This window comes from Zea mays, chromosome 9 (assembly GCF_902167145.1).
Source record: "Zea mays cultivar B73 chromosome 9, Zm-B73-REFERENCE-NAM-5.0, whole genome shotgun sequence".
In the NCBI taxonomy this organism is placed as follows: Eukaryota; Viridiplantae; Streptophyta; class Magnoliopsida; order Poales; family Poaceae; genus Zea; species Zea mays.
In genome coordinates, this window is record NC_050104.1 from 14496141 (window position 1) to 14510438 (window position 14298).

Sequence of the window (14298 nt, forward strand, 5' to 3'; positions counted from 1 at the left end):
GCCTTTGCCGGCTGCAGCGGCCGCGGGGGCATCAGGAACGCCTTCGGCGGCCTCCGGGGGTGGGCCTTCGCCGGCCGCTGCGGCTGCGGGGGCTTCAGGGGCGCCTTCGTCGGTCTCCGGGAGCGGCTCCAGGGTGGCCTCCGCCGGGTTCGACTCCGGGTCAGGCAGCGTGCTGTTCAAAGCCCCAAAGTCATCCACCCTCTCACCACGCGCCGCCTGAGACACAGCACACAAATTCAGCAAACCCATACATAACCCACAAACACCAAACAAAAAGCCAGACATTACCTGACCCCTCGCCGTCTCGGCCCATTCCCTGACCATCTCTCGACCGTGGGGACCCCACATCCGGTCGTAGAGGGCTCCGGCGGATTCCTTCACTACAGAGTCCTCGACCTTGTAGATATCGCGCTCGAAATCTTCATCAGCTTGGTCGAAGACTTCGTAGTGCCGGCACCCCTCGCGAGAGAGCGCGTTCATCGCCCCCTCGCAGGTGACCAGGGAAGCGTAAGACATAAACCCCTCCACGATGGTGGGGAGCGCCTGCAACTCCTCCTGCACCCACTCCAGGCAGCGAAGTCCGGGCTCTCGGTCCGGCACTTCGAACTCAGCGGTCCGCGCGCCCAGCTCATGGTATGAATCCATAAGCTGTTTGCGAGTCCGCTCAGCCTCCGTGCGCGTCGCGGCTTCGGCCCTCTCCACACGGCTCTGCAGGGCGCGGAGCCGATCCTCCAACTGCTCGGCGCGCTCCCTGGCAAGACCGCCCTCCACCCGCGCCAAATTGGCCTCCGCCTGCGCAGCCTGCGCCTTGGCGAGGGCCTCATTGGCCTCCCTCCTCTTCTCCGCCAGTTGGCGCCGGAGGTCAGTCTTCTCCCCCTCCAGCGCGGCCACCTTGTCCGCCAGCTTGCGGCACTTACTGTCGGCGGCCGATTTTTCCCGAACGGCGTCGGCATGTTGCGTCCGAAGTCTCTCGACCTCGGCAGACACAACTGCCGTGAGGGCCCCCGACGCCGCGCGGTCTGCGAAGTCAGCCGCCTGCAAAACACGCGTAAGACCATAGCCAAAAAAAAAAGAAAAAGAAAAAAACGAAGTCTAGCTCAACGTACCTGATTTAGCGCCTCCTTCATCTCACTCAGCCGGCGGGACACAGCACCTGCCTCGTCCCTCACAGCACTGAGTGCCGGCATCTCGCCGCTAGCACTAAGCGCACCACCCTTCGCCTTTGGCACTACGGCAGCCGCCGTGGTCGCCGCGGCAGGCGGAACAACGACAAGTTTGCCTTCGTCCGACCCTGCGACGTATCAACAAATTAAAAAAAACCCGAGCCAGCGCCTTACCAACAAGATAGTCGTCCACGCTAATGTCGGTGGCGAAGTCGGCGACGCGCTTGCCCGGCGGCGGCAACCCTCGGGCCGCCTTCACGGCCTCCGGCACCCTGCCAGACGCTGATGCAGCCTTCGCAGACTTCGAACCACCGGCGGCAGCCGCAGCTTCCGACGCCCTGCTGGATGCAGGGACAGCCGACTTCGCCGCTAGCGGCGGCAGGCCTCCGCCGGGGGCAGTAGCCTTCGCAGCCCCCCGCTGCCTCTTCGGCCTGGCTTCATGAAGCCTGACGACCACCTGGCGCTTCTGTGCAGCTCCTTGGCGATCCTTGTCCATCACTGCCGACACAACAGCAGCAATATTCCGCCCGTAAGGAAACACTTTCCACTCACGAACCATGCGAGATGTAAAAAAGTCTTCGCCGGCCGCACGGGGGATAGGAACATTCCTAGGCCACCAACCCCCGGTAACCCTCAGCATCCGCGCCGAAGACTCCCGGAGCTCGGGCGAAGACATCCTTCCCCCCGGGGCCGCGCATGTCCTCATCAATTCTCTAGCAAAACCATCGAAAACCCCAAGTCCTCCCATAGCAGTACCTAGTTTCCTCTTCTTAGTGGACGGGGCGGCCGCCGGCGCGGGGTCGTCTCCAAACTCTAGCGTCGGTTTCTTCCCGCGACGATCCACATCGTCCTGGTCGGGATAACCGCCATACAGCAGTCCATTCAACTCAAAACCCTGTTCAAATGGTCATTCGACCCGCGGATATCCCAGCTACGCTGGCCCTCTGTCCTCGGCACGTACCGACCAACGATCCGCACCGCCCCATCCTCCGCCTCACGTACAAAGGCGGCCGGATCGCGGCTATGCAGATCCAGCACGAAGACAGGACTTCGCACCAGCTTCCCACCATGGGAAGGCATCCGGCGAGGGCACACTTCGCCCAATGCCCAGCCATGCGCCAAAGGCCATACCCCGTACGCAATAAATTCCTCAACCAAATCCCGCCCACTGCTCAAGCCGGCGGCGCACCGAAGGGCCCCTTCGTCCGCATCCTCCTCCGCCACTTCAAAAGGCGGGTATGCTGAATAGAAATGCGAGCACATCTCAGACACGGGTAGCCCCGGATGGTCTTCGACGGTACCCTCCGCAACGTAGAACCAGAAATCTTGCCAATTGCCCCACTTGTTGCGGGCACAGGGAACCAACTCCACTACCTCCATCGTGGTCTTGCCGGTCTTCGGTGTAAATGTACAGGACCCAAACTGGGCAACTTCATCCCCAATCATCCTCTTCTGCTAGTGCAGGCAATAGTACTTCGCGAAGACTTCGACTGATGGCTGACCGCCATACGAAGTCGTCGCCCAGACATACTTCGACAGTGCCACCACGGCATTCGGAGTCAGCTGATGGATCTGAACGCTAAATCTGCGCAGGACTTCTCCAACAAATCGGTGCACAGGCAGGCGCAGACCGGCGGCGAAGAACGCCTCGAACACAACCAACTCACCTTCCGGCGCGGGGACTTCCTCCGTCCCCGGGACACGAGCGACTCCGTTGCCAAAGTAACCCAGCCGCTGCATATCTTGCACGCGGACCGACGACATCCGCGACACACCAAAATCAACCGTATCGCCGGCGCGCAACTCCTCCGCCGCCACAGTACTCAGCGTTTCCTCAGACGACGCGTCGGCCGGCGGCGTAGCGGCAGCGGAAGAAGAAGAGGTCGGCATCGCTACGTACCGGCGGCGGCGGCGGGCGGTTTGCTTCACTCGAGCCAGATCTCCGGCGAACAGGAGCAAGGAGGGCAGACGAGCAGCAAGACGGTGGAAAAGGCGGCTAGGGTTTTTACGGAGCGCGGAAGGATAAAATTCAAAACGCGCCGTCCCCTGCCCCCTTTTATACATAGGGCACGGCGCTTCAGGAAACCCGCAGTCCAACAGTACGGTGTCAATCAACGGTCATGTCAAAAACCCCTGCGGAACCACTTCGAGCGAGGGCAGCGTCTCCACCATCTAGCGACGTCTTCGGCACCAGATGACTCAGTCGAACTGGTCCCTCGGAGGGCAAATGTTGGGGCGAAGGCGAAGACGTCACCCTCCGCTCGAGGCCTTCGTCGTGGTCGTCGGTCCAACAGAGACAAGACAACGGGCGAAGGCACCCTTCGCCCCATACGGCATCAGACGAAGACCTGCGACGAGGTCATCCCACCGTGCGGCCTCGTCCAGCACAGAGGCCCACGTGTGATCCGGCCCATTGTAACGGGCCCTGCGTGGCCGCTACATGTTACGGGCCTAATTTGTAAAGGCATCCCTGTAATTACAGTCTGTAACCCTGCTTTATGGGAATATTCTGGGGACAGCCTAGGTGTCTGAGGGCACATGCGTCCTTAACACAGGACGCTGGGCACTCATATACCTATAAATACCCCCGCACAGTGCCCGTGAGAGGCTAGGTTAACAGAGCAATTGCCATCTTGAGCGAGAACCCTGTTTACGTCGTTACTCCCCCCGTTGGATCCCCTTGCGGCAGAGAGCAAGTTCCAACAGGGTGCATAGGTTTCATCGAAATGCAAACCTTCGACTTGTGAATACCCCTTTGCAACAAGTCTGGCTTTGTTCCTAGTCACCACACCATGCTGATCTTGTTTGTTGCGGAATACCCACTTGGTACCTACAACATTTTGGTTAGCATATGGAACTAAATGTCACACCTCATTCCTCATGAAGTTGTTGAAACCCTCTTACATTGCCACCACCCAGTCTGGATCTCTAAGTGCATCCTCTATCCTGTATGGCTCAGTAGAAGACACAAAAGAGAAATGTTCACAAAAGTGAGCAACTCAGGATTGAGTGGTTACCCCCTTGTGAATGTCACCAAGTATGGAGTTGACAGGGTGATCTCGTTGAATTGCTTGGTGGACTCTTGGGTGCGGTGGTCTTTGATCTTGAACCTCTTGTTCATCCTCCTTTTCTTGATCAACTTCATCTCCCCCTTGATCAATGTCCTCTTCTTGAGGAGGCTCATTATCTTCATCTTGATCCTCTTCTTCTTGAACTAGTTCCTCATCTTGAGTTGGTGGAGATGCTTGTATGGAGGATGATGGTTGATCTTGTGCTTGTGAGGACTCGTCAGGTTCTTGTGGACACACATTAGTGAGGAGTTCATATTATGTTTTCTTGAGGATTCAGTGAAGGTAGAGTCGGTTGATGGAGTAGCAAACGGTATTAATCTCCTCCGCCCAAAACTGATTTGATGTCTTATATTCATCAAGCATGGTCCTTGTCATATTCAAAAGAGTTCTATTCTTTCTCTCCATAACACCATTTTGTTGGTGTGTGTAGGGAGAAGAGAACTCATGCTCGATGCCCTCCTCCTCAAGAAATCCTTCAATTTGAGACTTCTTGAATTCTGTTCCATTGTCACTTCTAATCTTCTTGATTCTCAATCTGAACTCATTTTGAGCCTGTCTCAATAATTTCTTTAAGGTCTCCTGGGTTTGAGATTTTTCCTGCAAAAAGAACTCCTAAGTGAAGCGAGAATATTCATCCACAATTACAAGACAATACTTACTCCTGCCAATGCTTATGTAAGCGATCTGGCCGAATAGATCCATGTGGAGTAGCTCAAGCAACCTCTTGGTCGTCATGATGTTCTTGTGTGGATGATGAACTCCAACCTGCTTCCTCTGCTTGACATGCACTACAAATCTTGTCTTTCTCAAAATGAACATTGGTTAGTCCTAAAATGTATTCCCCTTTAGAAGTTTGTGAAGATTCTTCATCCCAACATGAGCAAGTCGACGATGCTAGAGCCAGCCCATGTTAGTCTTAGCAATTAAGCAAGTGTCTAGTTTAGCATTGTTATCATTGAAATCAACTAAGTATAGCTGACCATCTAGCACTCCCTTAAAAGCTAGTGAATCATCACTTCTTCTAAAGACGATGACACCAACATCAGTAAATAAACAGTTGTAGCCCATTTTACATAATTGAGAAACATAAATCAAGTTGTAATCTAAAGAATCTATAAGAAAAACATTAGAAATAGAATGGTCAGGAGATATAGCAATTTTACCCAATCCTTTGACCAAACCTTGATTTCCATCCCCGAATGTGATTGCTCTTTGTGGATCATATGAGGAGAACATTCTTTTCTCCCTAGTCATATGGTTTGTGCACCTGTTGTCGATTATCCAACTTGTTCCGCGGGATGCATAAACCTACAACACAAATTTAGGCCTTGTCCTTAGGTACCCAAGCGGTCTTGGGTCCTTTCACATTATAAACAAGCACCTTGGGTACCCAAACACAAGTCTTCGGACTCTTGTGTTTGCCCCCAACATATTTGACAACTACTTTGTCAGATTTGTTAGTAAGAACAAATGATGCGTCAAAGGTTTTAAATGAAATGTTATGTTCATTTGAAGCATCAACAATCTTTTTCTTAGGCATTTTGATATGAGTTGTATTCCTAGAGCTAGAAGTCTCATTACTATAAATATAAACATGATGAGAAGCAGAATGAGATTTCTTAGCATGAATTCTTCTTATTTTATGCTCAGAATAGTTTTCAGGATATAAAATGTAACCTTACCTATCCTAAACCATGGGAGCCTTGCCCTTAACAAAGTTAGAAATCTTATTTTTATGGTCATTAAGTTTGATGTTGATTTCGCTCCTAGGTTGGAAGCCAATGCCATCCTTAATGCAGGGCATCTCCCATTATAAAGCATACTACGAGCAAATTTAAAATTTCCACTTTCAAGTTCATGCTCGGTAATTTTAGCATTCAATTTAGCTATCTGATCATTTTATACTTTAATCATAGCAAGGTGATCATTCATAGCATCAACATTAATATTTCTACATCTAGTGCAAATAGTAACATGCTCAATGGTAGATGTAGAAACTTTTCAAGCATTCAATTCTTCAATCTTAGCAATTAAACTAACATTCTCAGTTCTAAGACAAGAAATTGAATCATTGCTTGTTTTGAGCTCTTCAGTCAAGTTTTTGCACTTTTCAACTTCAATAGCAAAAGCATCTTTTAGCTTTACAATTTTTTTGTTTTCCTTAATGAGCAGGTCTTCTTGGCATTCCAAGATGTCATCCTTTTTGTTAATGGTTTTTATAAATTCATTGATTTTCTTCTTTTGTTCCATGGTAAGGTATGCAAATAGAGAAGACAAATCATCATCGTTTTCACTAGAGCTACCCTCATCATCGGAAGTAGTGTATTGGGGGTATCTCTAGAATGTATCTTCTTCTTTTTGCTATCCTTGGCCATAAGAAATTTGTGGCCGACGTTGGGGAAGAGAAGACCTTTGTTGATGGTGATGTTGGCGGCATCCTCGTCGTAGGAGGAGTCGATGGAGCTCTCGTCGGAGTCCCATTCTCGTCCTATGTGCGCCTCACCACCCTTCTTCTTGTTGTAGTATCTCTTCTTATCCATATTCTTCTTCCCTTTCTTGTCATTGTACATGTCACTATAACTTGTATATGGACATTTAGCAATATAGTAACTGGACTTACCACACCGGTAGCAAACCCTCTTAGAGCGGGGTTTGTAGTCCTTCCCCTTCCTTTGCTTGAGGATTTGCCAGAAGCTCTTGATGATAAGAGCCATCTCCTCGTTGTCAAGATTAGAAGAATCAATTGGGAGCCGATTTGTTGGTGTAGGCTCTTCCTTCTTTTCTTCTGTTGCCTTGAATGCAACGGGTTGCACCTCGGGTGTGGAGGTGGCGCCTTGCTCCAAGTTGACAATGTGTTTGGAGTCTTTGATCATAAGTTCAAAGCTCACAAACTTGCCAATCACCTCCTCGGGGGACATTTGCTTATACCTAGGATCTCCACGAATTAATTGCCCTTGAGTGGGGTTACGTAAAACAAGAGATCTTAGAATAACCTTGACCATTTCATGGTCATCACACTTGGTGCTCCCGAGGTTGCGGACTTGGTTCACCATCGTCTTGAGCCGGTTCTACATTGCTTGTGGCTCTTCTCCTTTGTTGAGGACGAACCGATCAAGTTCGCCCTCGATTGTTTCCCGCTTGGTGATCTTTGTCACTTCATCCCCTTCATGCGTCGTCTTGAGGACGTCCCAAATTTCTTTGACACTCTTCAACCCTTGCACCTTGTTGTACTCCTCTCTGCACAAGGAAGCAAGGATTATGGAGGTGGCTTGGGAGTTGAAGTGCATTATTTGGAAGGTCTCATTGGAGTCATAGTCCTCGTTGCCCACTTGTGGTGCCTGCGCTCCAAACTCAACAATATCCCAAATACTTTTGTGGAGTTAGGTTAGATGGTGCCTCATTTTATCACTCCACATACAATAATCTTCACCATCAAAATATGGTGGGTTGCCTAAGGGAACAAAAAGAAGGGAACACGTTTAGAAATACGAGGATGGCGAAGAGGAATCTTACTATACTTCTTAAGTTCTTGGCACTTTGAAGATATAGACTCGGCACTGGAGGTTGAGGGTGTGGAAGAATCGGTCTCGTAGTAGACCACCTTCTTCATCTTCTTTTTCTTCTTGTCACCACTCTTGTGTGACTTGATAGAGCCGGTAGATTCATCTTTTTCCTCCTTGTGCTTGTGGCCGGTCTCCCTTGACAGAGTCTTTTCTTCGTTCTTCTTTACCAAAGATCCAAGCTTTTCCCTAGTGACCATCTCCCTTTTAGCGTGTTCTCCCGACATCACTTCGAGTTGTTAGACTCTAATGAAGTACCAGGCTCTAATACCAATTGAAAGTCGCCTAGAAGGGGGTGAATAGGCGAAACCTATAAACTTTGAATACAACATTCACCCAGGGTCAGGATTAGAAATAAATAATAATGAATACGGAGTGCGGAAGATAGTTCTTCTTTCTATGAGTTGCTCAATTAATGCAGATAACTTTGGGAGCTAACTCAAAAGATTGCGAGCAAGAGAACTTTAGAGAGAGGGGAAAAGGAAGAAACAAATCGAATGGTGATGATCAACACAAATGAACATGGCGATTTGTTTACCAAGATTTGGTTCTAATTAACCTACTTCTCGTCGAGGAGGCCACAAAGACCGGGTCTTTTTCAACGCTTTCTCTCTCTCAAGCGGTCACCTAGACCGGTTGAGTGCTTCTTCTTAATCTCACGGGTCACCAAGACCCCGCAAGGATCACCACACACTTAGGTGTCTCTTGCTTGCTTTACAAATCACTTATAGTTTAGAAAGATATGAAGAAAGAAAACCAAGCAACAAGAGCAACAAATGAAACACAAATCACACTCTCTAAAGTCACTAACCACTATTGATCACTTGTCTTAATTGTGGGACTTAGAGAGGATTAAAAGCGTTTGAATGTGTCTTTGGAATGAATCCTTTGCTCTTGTATTGAGTGTGGAGAGTGGAGAGCTTGGATGCATTGAATGGTGGTGGTTGGGGGTATTTATAGCCCCAACCACTATTTTAGTCGTTGGCTGTGCTTTTCTGTCGACGGGCACACCAGACAGTCCAGTGCGCACCGGACACTGCACTGTTCATTGTCCGGTGCCTGCCACGTCAATCGTCTGTTGGAGTCGACAGTTGGATTCGTCTACCCTTGTGGCGCACCGGATAGTCCGGTGGCACATCGAACAGTCCGGTGCGACCTGACGTCGCTGACTGTTTCTAAACTTATGACGTTTCTGATCCGTGCCAGTCGCGTGGTAGTCAACCGTTGGCGAAGATGACCATTGGCCCTAGACTCACCGGACAGTCCGGTGAATTTTAGTCGTTGAGCTCTAAGTTTTCCCGAGAGCGGCCAGTTCGTTGGGCGCTCCAGACTGGGCATCGGACATTGTCCGGTGCACACCGGACAATCCGATGCGTCGTAGGCTGGTGCAAATATGATTTGCCCCATTCTTATAGAATTGGCTCAAGGGTCATTTTCCATATATGTGTATATGAACTTTATGTACCCGAGAAAAGATCAACTAGTCAAACTAGTTAGTCCATAAGGTTTGTGATGGTCGTCAAACACCAAAATTGATTATAGGAAATGGTTGAGGCCATTTCCATTTCACTATTCCCCATCTTGAGTTGTGGATTGCACCATCGTCGAGGAAGAATGTTGATCTTATACTTGGTGTTCTTGCGGTCGCACATCGCCTGTCGCCATAGTCCTCACTGTGGCCGTTGGAATCTCGTTTCATCTATGTCATCAAGATCAACTTGCTCTTTTGGAGAGCCATTATTCTCATCAAATACAACATCACTAGTGACTTCAACTAAACACGAAGATTTGTTGAAGACTCAATATGCATTTGTATTTGAATCATAACCAAGTAAAAACTCTTCAACGGCTTTGGGAGTAAACTTTGAATGCCTACCTTTCTTGACCAGGATGTAGCATTTGCTCCCAAATACATGAAAATAAGACACATTTGGTTTGTTAACGGCTAGGAGCTCATATGTCGTATTCTTGAGGAGGCGATGAAGATATAGACAGTTTATGGCATGGCAGGTCGTACCCGTATTTACGTCTTCTGACCAAAATCGCTCCGCTCGTCTTGTATTCTCCCAGCATTGTCCTTACCATATCGATGAGCGTCTGGTTCTTTCTCTCCACTACACCATTTTGCCGTGGAGTGTAGGGAGCAGAGAACTCATGCTTGATGCCTTCTTCCTCAAGATATTCCTCCACTTGAAGATTCTTGAATTCAGATTCATCGTTGCTCCTTATATTCTTATATTTTAGCTCAAACTCATTTTGTGCCCACCTTAAGAAGCAGTTTCCTGGGTTTTGGATTTATCCTGCAAAAAGAATACCCAAGTGAAGCGGGAATAGAGAGCAACAATAACAAGACCATGCTTACTTCCTTTGATGCTAAGATAAGCAACAAACCCGAAGAGATTCATATGAAGAAGCTCCAATGGTCTCGACGTCGTCATCACGTTCTTGCTTGGATATCTTGTTCCCACATGTTTCCCTGCTTGACATGCTGCACAAGGTCTATCTTTCTCAAAATAGACATCGGTTAGTCCTAACACATGTTCTCTTTATAGAAGCTTATGAAAGTTCTTCGTACCAACAAGTGCTAGACAATGATTAGAAAGCCAGCTCATGTTAGTCTTAGCAAGTAAACATGCATCTAGATCGACATTCTCTTTAGCAAAATCTACTAAATAAAGCTCGCCGTCAGATACACCTCTAAATGCTAATGAACCATCATTCTTCTAAAGACAATTACATCAACATTTGTAAATAAACAATTGTATCCCATATGACATAACTGGTTGATAGAAAGCAAATTATAACCAAGCGGTTCTACCAAAAAGGCATTAGAAATAGAGTGCTCGGTGGTAGTCACTATTTTACCTATCCCCTTTACCTTGCCTTGGTTCCCATCACCAAAGATGATCGTATTATGGGAATCCTTATTCTTGATGTAGAAGGTGAACATCTTCTTCTGCCCCGTCATATGGTTTGCGCATCTGCTATCAATGATCCAGCTTTGAGCCCCCGGATGCATAAACCTGCAAGGAATTTATGCTTGGGGTTTAGGTCCCCAACTTGTGTTGGGTCTTGTCAGGTTAGTTATATGTGATTTTGGAACCCAGATGCAAGTTTTATCTCTCTTGTATTTTGGTCCCACATTGGTAGCAACAGTTATATCATGCTTACGATAAATTGCATAGGAAGCATCAAAAGTACAAAATAGAATAGATGGACCATGAGATGCATTCCTACCCTTAGGCACGTGACAAACAACACGAGATGCATGCCGCCTAGGTCTACTCCTACTATGAGCATAAGAACTACTAGATGAAGCAATCATAGTGCGAGGAGTAAAGACAACATCATGACGGTTTGGTAAAGCAGAATGATCATTACATGTATCACAATGAGCATTCTTGGTATTCTTAACATGAGTATAAGGGTCTGTTTGGTTGGGCTGTGGCTGTGAAAAAAGCTGTTGTGGGATGTGAGCTGTGAGAAAAGCTACTGTGGGTTGTGAGCTGTTAAAAAGCTAAAAAGTGTTTGGTGGAAACCACTAAAAGTCGCTAAAAGTTTTTCCATATATATTTTTACAGTTCCATCCAAAAGCTACTAAAAGTAGGTCCAGAGGTGCTTTCAGTTTTGCACTGCAAGAAAGTCGGCTTTTAGAAAAAGCTACTTCTTAGATCTAGCCCTTTGGTTTGGCTTTTGGCTTTTAGGGGGTAAAAGCCAAAGCCAAAAGCCAAAACAAACACACCCTAAATGAAAGCATGGTTCTTCTTATTATGAAAGGAATTTGAGCTACTAGCCATAGGCGCTTTCCCTTTCTCATTAGTAAACTAGGGTCGTGTGGCTCTTTATGTTATTGGCTTCCCCATGGAAACCAAGACCATCCTTAATGGAGGGATGTCTACCAATGGTGAAGGCACCCCTAGCAAATTTGACCTTCTCTACTTCATTATTGCAAGTTTTAAGTTGAACATTTAATTAATCAATTTCATCATTCTACTTTGCAATGGTAGAAACATGATCAATACAAACATCAAAATCATGATATTTTCATTTAGTACAGATTGAAACATGCTCCAAAGAAGAACTTGAGGCATTTAGCTTTTTTATTCTAGAATTTAAATCATCATTTGAATTTTGAAGCTAGAAATAGTAAAATGACATGAAGATAAATCACAGACAAGCCTTTCATTCTTCTTTACTTCTAAAAGCAAGGGATTTTTTTAACTTATACAACTTTATCATGTTCCTCATAAAGCAAATCATCTTGCTTTTCTAGCAATCTATCAATTTCGTTAAGAGCATCAATTATTTCATTAATTTTTTCTACTTTAGATCTATCCAAGCCCTTAAAAAGATTGCTATAATCTACATCATCATCAGATTCCTCATAACTAGAAGTGTACTTAGGAGTGTCACATGTACATACCTTCTTTTCCTTAGCCATTAGGCACGTGTGTTGCTCGTTGGGGAAGGGATAAGACTTGCTGAAAGGCAGAGGCGACAAGTCCTTCATCGTCGGAGTCGGATGAAGAGCTGTTTGAGTCCCATTCCTTGCCGATGTGTGCCTCGCCCTTCTTCTTTCCATAGAACTTCTTCTTCTACTTTTCCCTTTCTTGTCTTGGTCCTAATCATTTTCATTATCGAGACATTGAGCGATAAATGACTGGACTTACCACACTTGAAGCATGAACACTTTTCCCTTGATTTGTTCTTGTTGGGTAGTCCTTGCGTACCTTCAAAGCGGTATTGAAGCACTTGATCACAAGTGACATCTCGTTCTCATTAAGGTCGACCGCCTCGAACTACGCCACCTTGTCGGGGAGCGCCTCCTTGTTGGTCGTTGTTTTGATAGCAACGTGTTGTGGCTCATAGTGAGAAAGAGGTACATTGGCAATGTCATCGACGTACCATGCTTTCTTTACCATCATACGCCCACTCACAAATTTACCAAGAATTTCGTTGGGCGATATTTTGGTATACCTAGGGTTCTCACGAATAAGATTTACAAGATGAGGATCAATAACAATAAATGACCTTAGCATGAGACGCACGACGTCATGATCCGTCCATCTTGTACTCCTGTAGCTTCGGATCTTGTTCACTAGGGTCTTGAGCCTCTTGCACATGTCAGTTGGTTCCTCACCCTCTTCGTGGCGAACCTCCCTATCTCGCCTTCCACCAACTCCATCTTGGTTATCATTGTGGCGTCGTTTCCCTCATGAGCGATTTTGAGGGTATCCTAGATCTCCTTTGCATTGTCCAAGCCACTAACCTTGTTATATCCATCCCTGCATAGAGATACTAAAAGCACAGTAGTGGCTTAGGCATTTTTATGAATTTGTTCATGAATAAAAACAACATTATCACTACTATCAAAATGCATTCCATTTTCTACTACTTCCCAAATGCTAGGATGAAGAGAAAATAGATGACTACACATTTTATGGCTCAACAAAAATCTTCCCATCAAAATGAGGAGGCTTGCCAATAGGAATAAACAATAAATGAGCATTGGAGTTGTACATAATGCAGGAATAATCAAAAGAGTAGTTTTGTTTAACTATTGTTGGGGGCCTTCGGCTTCCGAAGGTCCTCAAAAACATGATTTAACAATGTCTCTAGAGTATAATGTGTAAACAGGTACCTTCGAACAAGAGCCCATGGTATGAAGAAGCACGAAAACAATACGAAGGATGGAACAGAACCGAAGCTGTGCGCAAGGGAGCATCGGCATGATGGCAGAAAAGAGGAAACTGACTTAAAGAGGAAAAGACTATCTAGACCCAGATAGAGTACTATAGAGTTATTGTCAAAAGCAAAGGGCCTGGATGTATTTTTGCATGGGCTGCGACCCGTGCCTATAAATAGGTGAACAGTATTCCCGTACTATTCACGCTGACTGGACATTCGCTTTTGTATCTCGCTTGTACCCTTACTTTCCTTCGAGCCGAAGGTACATTTATAATTTGTTATTGTTGATACAATAATGCAAATAAAAATAAGTTGATAATAATGTCTAAAGTGTTTATGTTATTTTTCATATCTTGCATATGAATCTCTCTTCGTCATTTATTATGCTTATGAAGGTTTGTCCTTCATAACCTTCGTCCGGAACTCATTATATCCGAAGGGAGATAATGCTTCGAAGGACGAAGGGCTTTAACATTTAACATTTTTCATGTTGCCTTGTTCTTAACTCTTAGCATTTGAGAACAAATCCCCAACATTGGCGCCCACCTCCGGTGAACTCACTTCCATTTTTTGAGTTTCGAACACCTTCGACAAGCATAGACCTTCGTCATGCCGCCCAAGAAAGCTTCAGCAACAGGGGCTGCCGCTCTACAGCCGCTGGACCCCAACCAGGAGACCCTCTCTCTTCGGGAGGCCCGAAGCCAGAAGAGGAAGGCCACCAGTCCAACGCCTCAGGAGGACAACTTGGACCAAGAAATCAGAAATATGGAGATGCTCCATTAGCAGGTGCAAAGGAAGAAGGAAAAGATGGCTAGG